This window comes from Tachysurus fulvidraco, chromosome 7 (genome assembly GCF_022655615.1).
Source record: "Tachysurus fulvidraco isolate hzauxx_2018 chromosome 7, HZAU_PFXX_2.0, whole genome shotgun sequence".
Taxonomy (NCBI): Eukaryota; Metazoa; Chordata; class Actinopteri; order Siluriformes; family Bagridae; genus Tachysurus; species Tachysurus fulvidraco.
In genome coordinates this window covers 23,313,161-23,322,054 of record NC_062524.1, presented here as the reverse complement: position 1 = coordinate 23,322,054, position 8,894 = coordinate 23,313,161, and the positions used below count along the sequence as shown (strand labels likewise).

Below are 8,894 nucleotides of genomic sequence, written 5' to 3'. Positions count from 1 at the left end.
ATACCACACAGTTATAGAAGGGAAATGGTTGATATCTGGTGTCAAACTATCTGCTGCCACACGCAGGTGAGGACGAGGATCAGTTCCTGTTATGAGTCTGGCTGAATTGATATACAAGAATCCAGTATACCAATACACAATGTCTATAATAATAAACTTAACTTTAGGATAGAAAGAGAATAATGAAAACTCATACAAAGACATATATAAAGCATGCAAAAGCCAGTGAACTACGTAGGATTGGAGGTGAAAACGATACCAGAAAAAAATGCCAAAAGGTGAACTACAGTAGGATCCGAACATGACACAAACCGAGAAGAAGATTTGTAGCTTTCACCTTATATAAAATTAAATATAACAGCTTTCACATGCTATACAGTGACATTTATGACCAAATTGCTAGAACTAGCTTGTTCCTCTGAAGCTTTGATACGCTTTATTTACTAATGTCATACTGTAGTTCATGAGTAGGTCTTGTCAGGTCAGGTCCACAGCTTCCAGCGAAGCTTAAGATCTATCGGTTGATGCATTAGTCAATGCCTTTAAACAGTCTAAACAAAAAGTAGCTGAAGATTTTTCCTGTCCGATGTATACTCACCATAATCTATTCTGAGAGGTTAAGAGTGATAGAGTTTGGCTGCAGCTTTTGGCAAAGAATGGAAACCTACAGGACTAAAGCAAAAAACAGTGACAGAATCTGATAGGCCTGGCTTTTTTCCTCTAACACCTCTATTAAAAAGGAGACTGGTTCTTTTTTATTAAAAAATAACATTTCCTGTAATATAGCTGTCATGTTAAACATCATTCATATTTCAATAAGTGAACTGTCTGTAAGGCTGATATCTCTGCTGACATGTGGTGAAATGCAGGTATCGAGACATGAAGGCAGCTGTTTCTTTCTGGTTTGGACAGAACTGATACTGTATATCAGAGTTGATACAGAGCAGAACTTCGGACGGTCTACTTCTCAGCCAAAATTGAAATTGCTGCGTTTTTAAGGTGCTTTGGAAGGATGACAGTTCTAGCATCCTCCTTAGGGAACTCATTGAGTTTGGGGGAAGGTGGCGGTGCTTCCAGGCCTTACTATTGGTCACTGTTGGTTCAAATCATTTCTAGATTCGTATATTTGTCTTGTCATATTTTTTTTTTTCTTTTGAGAAGTATAGGTCTCCTCTGTCTTGTATATTTTAATGATAACTTTTAGTAGCTTCCTCCTAAGCATGTTAAACTGCAGGGCTCCTACGCAAACACTGTGTAAAGGCTAGCAGGTCTGGTAATACAATATAATCAGAGTAAATGTCACAGGATATTGTGGTGGTGTGTCAAGATTATTAAATTGTTATATTGCATCATGAGCCTAGAGTATATATACATGTAAAGGGCCTTAGTGCGTGCACACACAGACACAGACACACACAGACACACACACACACACACACACACACACACAGACACACACAGATTTACTAGCATGACTGACAGATTTACTTTGTAAAATTCCCAGAAAAAGATTTAGCCAAGGGGGAAAAAAAAGGAACTTTCTACAAACTTCCAACAGTCACAAAAGGTTTTTATTTATTTATTTATTTTTTGGTGAGTTGCTGTGCTGATTGGTGAGATATAAAAAAAGATTCGATGTTACTATATTCACAGTCTCTGGTGTGAAATCGGCAGGAGATCTCATGTTTTGTGTGAAACAGTAGATTTATTCAGCGAGTACGCCATCTTCCAGTTTACTCACTGAAATGATGAGGAAGCTCTCATTAACTTTGTCTTTGCATGTGTGTACTGTATGTCTGCTTGCGTGTGCATCCACCGGATGCTTCAGTGTCTCATTTTTTATTGCTCTTTTAAACCCTCCACGGATACTCCCTCCCTCTCTTCTTCCTCTCGTTATTTAGTGGCCAGCCGCAATAAAACACACAATTTATAGCTTACTTTTTAATTAGAAATAATGTCTTGTAGGTCCTCAGTGATCTATGCCTTAATCAATATATAGAGCGTAGTGAAGGCATGACGGAAAGAATATTGACACGCAGCAGGTAGCTAACTTAACACACTCTGTCTCTAGCAATCGGGAAGGTTTATATCGGCTGGGAGACGGACCTGCTAGCATTTCATCTATCTTGAAAATCATTCAAATGCTGTTTTGCTTTTTTTTTTTGCTCATCTGACATTTGATTGAAATGTTGCAGGTAAAAATGCAATGCTCACGTTGTATGTGTGTTTGTGTGTGTATACGCACCACAGGTCATATTCATAGTCCATACACATATTTAGATTTTCTTAATCAATCTCATCCTGATCTGATGTAAAATTACCTCAGCAGCTCTTCATTAAAAGAGACGATATGCTACGGACCTCTAATTAGCATTAATCTGTACGTGTGTCAGGGAAAAAAAACGGCCCTGATTGATGAATTATGGGACGTGCAAGCCGCCAGAAGGGAGTGGAAGCGGAACAGGCTGTGCAACCGTGATAAGAGTGAAGGGTAATAATTGGGGGCTGATAGGGCTTTGTGGATGACCTCGTTCAGACCTGCTTCTGATAACATGCGTTCAGTTCCAATCAATGGCTTAAGCTCACTCACAGTCATGCCATACGTTCTGAACAACAAGAGGATAGATTTGACGTTACTTTCTATCTAACTTTTTTCTTTTGTGAATTTCTTTACAATGTATATATACATATTGTAACATTTTTACCCGAAACCTTATAGTTACCTTTAATGATGGATGGGTATACTGTAGGAAATTTCAATTTAGTTGCAATGCACTTTACAAACACACAAAATTACTGTACGATTATAAAACATACAAAATACACCACACATTGCATGTATTCACCATCTAATGACTGCTATAAAACACCTTCAAGAGTTAACCGAGAATTTACCAAGAAATCAGAAAACTGGAGACTTCTTCAAGAAATAATAAAGCATCTTATTACTTTACACTATTACTATACACTTATAACTTTTCTATAAGCCTATGTGCACAATAAATAATTAGTATAGTAACAATAACATATTAGAATGAGTACAATGACATAAAAATTATCCGAGCTGATGAAACGTCTGACTTCGACACTTTCTGACCAATCGGAATTAAGCACAGAATCAGTAGAAATTTGGTATAAAATTTTAAATATAATGGTAAAAATGGTTTTCTAACAACACACAGATTTAGTTAATTTACCACACTAGTTAATTTAACACATAGAGTTAGTTTAGCATGCAGTGCTAATCAAGTAGCATGCTTCTCTCACGGAAAGACACGAGTGGAATTTTGCACTTTAAAATATGACAAGACATTTATTTGATAGCCACCAAATTGGTCAAAATATTTCAATAACATACTTTGTGTCTTAGGGAGGCGCGTTGGCTTAGTGGTTAGCACGTTCACCTCACACCTCCAGGGTTGGGGGTTCAATTCCCGCCTCTGCCTTGTGTGTGCGGAGTTTGCATGTTCTCCCCGTGCCTCGGAGGTTTCCTCCGGGTACTCCGGTTTCCTCCCCTGGTCCAAAGACATGCATGGTAGGTTGATTGGCATCTCTGGAAAATTGTCCGTAGTGTGTGAGTGAATGAGAGTGTGTGTGTGTGCCCTGCGATGGGTTGGCACTTCGTCCAGGGTGTATCCTGTCTCGATGCCCGATGACGCCTGAGATAGGCACAGGCTCCCCGTGACCCGAGTAGTTCTGATAAGCGGTAGAAAATTAATGAATGAACTTTGGTTCTTACTAGCATTAAATATTATATTAGCTACCTAATTACACTGCAAAAGAACACCTAGTTATCTCAAATCTAGTCTAATGGGTCTAATGTTTCAATTTATAATATTATCCCATTATTATCAAACTGTTTACTTTAAAATTTCTTGTTCTCTTGGCAGATTATTTTGAGAAATTATTATTGTTTTAATAAAATTAACTGCAGGATTAAAATATAAAAATATTTTAGAAATGTGGTTTATTGTAATCTTATAATAGAAAATAGTGGACTCATTTGACAGGATTTAAGATATTTTTACTTGCTAAGATTGAATTTTTTCCATGGTAAGTAGTTAAGAATCTTATACTATAGCTAGGTGAAGATTTTTGGGGGAATATTTAGTGCAACATTAGACTCATGTTTAATACCTCAGAAGTGTTTATGTTGTATTATGATACACAAAATCTCTAGTATTTCATTAGCAAAAGCATATGAAAATCCTGTGTCTATGATCAGGGCTTAAGAATAGAAATACTGTAGTGGCTAAAGAATAGACACAATAAAGAGTTTATGTTTTAAGAGCGTTTTAGGTTTTAAGAAAGAAGTGTCTGTTGCTAGGATTAATCCAATTATAGCACTTTATTTAATGGCATGTTTTTTGTACATAAATGTTCATTGTTGTTTCATCTCAGGAATCTGAAAGTGGTCCAGCCCGAGCTGATTTGTCATGCAGCGGATTCACGTGTGGACTTAACGCCTTCCTGTAGACACAACATTTTATGGCAAGGGAGACATTTGTGCTTATGGAATACAAAGGGAGGGCTGAAAAATAATTCACAGTGCTAGTGAGTCAGAAAACAAGTGTGGGGTGGGTTGAATGCCTGAGCACTGAGAACACACATACACACACGCTTACACACACATGCTTACCGAGCGAGGAGGAGAGCGGCCATTGTCTGAGCTGTTGATTTAATGTGGGAATGATATGGGCAGAATGCAGAAAATAGATTAGCCATTATACTGTAACTGCCACAAGGTGCCTGTTTATAATAACTTTACTGATCACCATCTCACACAAACACCCCCAATACACACACACACACACACACACACACACACACACACACACACACACACACACACACACACACACACACACACATCATATGTGATTGAAAAATACCCTCCTCGACCCTGGACTGTAATCTCAGCTTCAATTACTTACAAAGCCTTGAGTATTGATTGTTTTAACAGCCTGCATAATATGTTTGTGTATGTGGTGTGTCAGGGCATGTATTTTTATCTTGGTAGGGACAAAGTCATGGAACAAATATGCGAGAGAAAAAAATATGAAGCATAACATTTATTAGAATCATTAGTAAATATGTCAGGTCTTACAAGGAAGGTGAGGATGGTCCTCACAAGGATAATAAAACATATGTGTGTGTGTGCGTGTGTGTGTGCGTGTGTGCGTGTTGTGTATGTTGGAGACACAAAAGCAAAACTATTGCCTGAACCGTGACACAGAAATGTGTTTTTCTTTAATTGAATTTGAATTATTTTTTTGTATTGGGGTTGAAAGTTAATAGCCTTCTACTGTATAAATGACATTCATTATTTGTGACTAAAAACATGGCATATCTACAAGATATATAGATATTCATCTCATAGTACCTCGATTTTGTGCCTTGTGGCTTTCCTACTAACTCTGAGCTGAGAAGAGCACAAAGAGTTCTTAAAAAAATGTTGATCCCCATTAGACATCAGATGAATTAGTGGAAAAAGGTGAACTGCTATTGCTTTGTAAATCCATAGACTTACAGTAGGTGCTGACTGACAATAGTAGTGTAGTTAACATGATCATATCCTGACTAGTTTTTCTGGAGATCTTTGGTAAGTAATATACATAGCTAGTCCCTCTGTAGTCAATATAACTAGTCAGGTCCCCAAAACACATATAAAAAACAACCTTCAGTAGCTGATCTAAATTCTAAGAGTGAGGGTAAGAGTATCTGCTACATACGATATACTGATGAGTTTAGTGTCTGGGAATGCATTACAAGGTGAATGTTTAACTACCCTCTACAGCAGGTCAAAACGTCTGAAACATTCAAGACCATGTGCAGAACCTAATACAAAAGCCAAATTAACTTTTAGCTGAACTGAAAGAACATGCCTTTTTAAGTTCATATGAAAAACACCGTCGTCAACAGAAAGGTAAAAAGGTATTTTTCATAAGCTGTATTATTTGTAATTTCTCTGTTAAAGCTACACAATTAATTGTATTTTAACCTTGACCAATTTTATCAAATTCAGTTACAGATTGTAAAAAGATTGCAGTATGGTTGAGCTACCTAATTGGCTAATAATGCTATTCAGGTACATTAATCATAACCTCACAACCTGGATGTTAATGTCTTGTGGTTACTTTTTTTTTGGCTGAAGTCTTGATCTGTTTATATTTAACATTTGACTTATCCATTGCATTTATTCAAATTTTACTTATACAGCAAAAAAAAAAGTCATACACCTGGTTAAATTTCTATGTTTTACATGTACTGTTCCTATTGTAATTCAAATACTTAATTATCTAAAAAAAAATCTAACAATAATCTAAAAAATGCACATGATTAGCTTGCCAACATTTGATATATATATATATATATATATATTTGATATATTTTAGCCTAATTAACTTGGCTAAACATCAGTGCTTTCACTAGATTTGTGGCCTAGTTAATAAATTGTTCAGTGAGAAAAATAATCATGATAATCATTTAAGCCAAAGTGAGTCAAGCCTGTATAAAATGATTACTGCACACCGTGTTTGAGAAGAGAGTTACTTCCCTTCAACACCAGCAACATGAATTTGGTCGACGTAATCCGTTAGCAAAGAATTTGGAATTTTTCATTTTGATAGTGCAGCATCTGGACCACACACTGAACTCTTTCATCTATGTCATGCACATAGGTCATGCTGAAATAGATAGGACAGAGTCTGTTTTTAGGCAGTGCTTCTTTTGAGGAATAATGAACCCTTTCCCTGCTTTCTTTGCCTTTTTCAGGTATGCCGAGTTCTTAGAGAACACTGCAGCGTGCTGATAAAAATTCTTTCTTTACTACTGGACTGAGCTCAGCTCTTTTTAGGTTTACACGGGTTAATAAAGCAGGACTAGTATGAAGGAGCTCCAGACAGAAAGGTCCTACAGACGATCCTACCAGACCTTTAAGCATTTCAGTACTTGAAATTCTTTATACAGGTCAAGTGAACGTCTAATGACAGTCAAAACAACATAGAACTATTCAAAATATAAACATTTACCTCAGGTGAAGAAAAACAATTTCTCTAAAAAGTCTCTGTACAATTGAAATTGCCTCCATTGCTAAGTCAATTTCCACGTTTCTGTCATATTTAAGCATTAACATTGCATTAAAGTCTTTAAAGAAATTCCTTCTAAAAATGTGAATACTACAAAAGTAGAAAGTCGTAGTAACATTGCAATGAACATTTGTAATAACACAAATAATAACTCCAAGCTCAAATGGTTCTGGGTATGGCTAAATGGCTCTATAACGATGTTATCATTTTACTACAACTTCCTACTTTTGTGGTATTTACAATCTAGATGTTTTTTTTCTTTCTATTTGAGGTGTAACACAGTATGGAAGAAAATATAATTAGCAGTCAATGATAATTGTAATACAGTAATAGCTCAGTTTTAGCTGTAAAGAGCTGACTTTTTTAGTGATTGTTTTTGCATATCTGAGGTAAAATTTGATATACCCAATAGTTCTGTGTTACTTTTACTGTCACTAAATCTTTACAGTACCTGTATAAAGGATTTTAGTACTTTTATTAGCTAGCTTATGTCTTTGTTGTCTATGTTTCCCAGTATAATTTAAAAATAATATAAATTTTTTTGTCCACCATGCTAACATTTGTAAAGCTTTTATCATAGTCTAGAACTGATGACATCTCTGCTGTTTAGTAAAATTCCCTGAGTTAGTTATATCCATTTCTTAATCTTGGCCTGAGAGCCCCACTTTCAGCTGTGTTTGCATTACTTTGTGAGGCTACAGGTGTGTTTAGGTACGTGTGTGTGTTTAAGACCACAGGTGTGTGTGGAGTGTTGCAATAGCTAAGCTTCCATGTCTCTTTTCTGCGAACACAGACACACAGTCACCAATGCGCTTTTGTGTGCATGAGGCGTGTCAACAAAATAGGCCTAATCCCTAATGCCTGGAACGCAAAGGCTCACTGTGTGCGCACACACACAACACCCACCCACCCACCCACCCACACAAACACACACACAATCACACACACACATATGTGTGAACACACACACAGTGTCCAAATTCAGTCATTCACAGCCTGCTTGTTAAACCCCAAAAAAACTCAACAGACGCAGAAGTGGCTCTCTTGTTAGATTAGCAATATAGAGTGTGTGGGTGTGTTTCTGTGTATAACCTTGAAGAGTAAACCTACTGTACAATAACAGACCAAGGCCTTTACCCCGCAGTGAAAGCTTCCCGTGTTATTGCTCATGATGAGGCGTGTTGCAGGACCATGAGGTGTTAGGACCACGTGTTAGCGGGGAAGATTGAGCGCTGTTAATAAATTGTAAAATAAAGCATAGAGGATGTGACCTTTAGTCTTCTGGTTCAGTGGTGCGGTCTGTGTGGGTGCTGTTGTGTTTACTGGCATCTGAGACTTGCATTTGTTATACTGTTTGCTGTTTCTTTTTCTTTGTGAGCGTGTATCTCGTTATGAGAGAGAAAGACAATGTTCGTTGTACTAGGTCTGAACTGTGACCCAGAATGCATGGTACCATAAGGCCACTGGTTTGAGCAGGAGATACGATTCTGCAGCTGTACAGAGCTAAAGACATAGAGAGAGTCAGAGAGAGAGAGAGAGAATGAGCGATAGGTGGATGACATTAAAAAGACTAGGCTATTGCTTGAATTCTGAAAGCATTTTTTTTTTTGTGTGTGTTTGTCTACAGATAAATAAAATATTAATGTCCCGAATACTCTATTATATAACAAAACTAAGAGTAGGCACTGTAATTTAATTAAAGTATTTTTAAAGATTGGAAAATGGGAAAAGGAAAAAGAAGCATGGATGCAGCAGCCGATACTGTTGCTGGTGATATTAACTAGCAAGACAAAGATTATCCATGTG

The 8,894-nt window shown here is 36.9% G+C and overlaps 1 protein-coding gene across 26 annotated transcripts in view; it reads left to right on the top strand.

The window, feature by feature from the left end:
• LOC113635441 (adhesion G protein-coupled receptor L3) overlaps nucleotides 1-8,894 on the top strand; it is a 280,133-nt gene that overhangs the window by 49,754 nt on the left and 221,485 nt on the right. Inside the window, exon 1 of one of the 26 annotated variants that reach the window (XM_047816307.1) lies at nucleotides 5,795-5,926. The exons of the other annotated variants lie outside the window; for them this stretch is intronic. The gene's annotated coding sequence lies outside the window, so the exon portion shown is untranslated. Of the gene's footprint in view, nucleotides 1-5,794; nucleotides 5,927-8,894 lie in introns of those variants that run through there. 26 annotated transcript variants of the gene reach the window in all.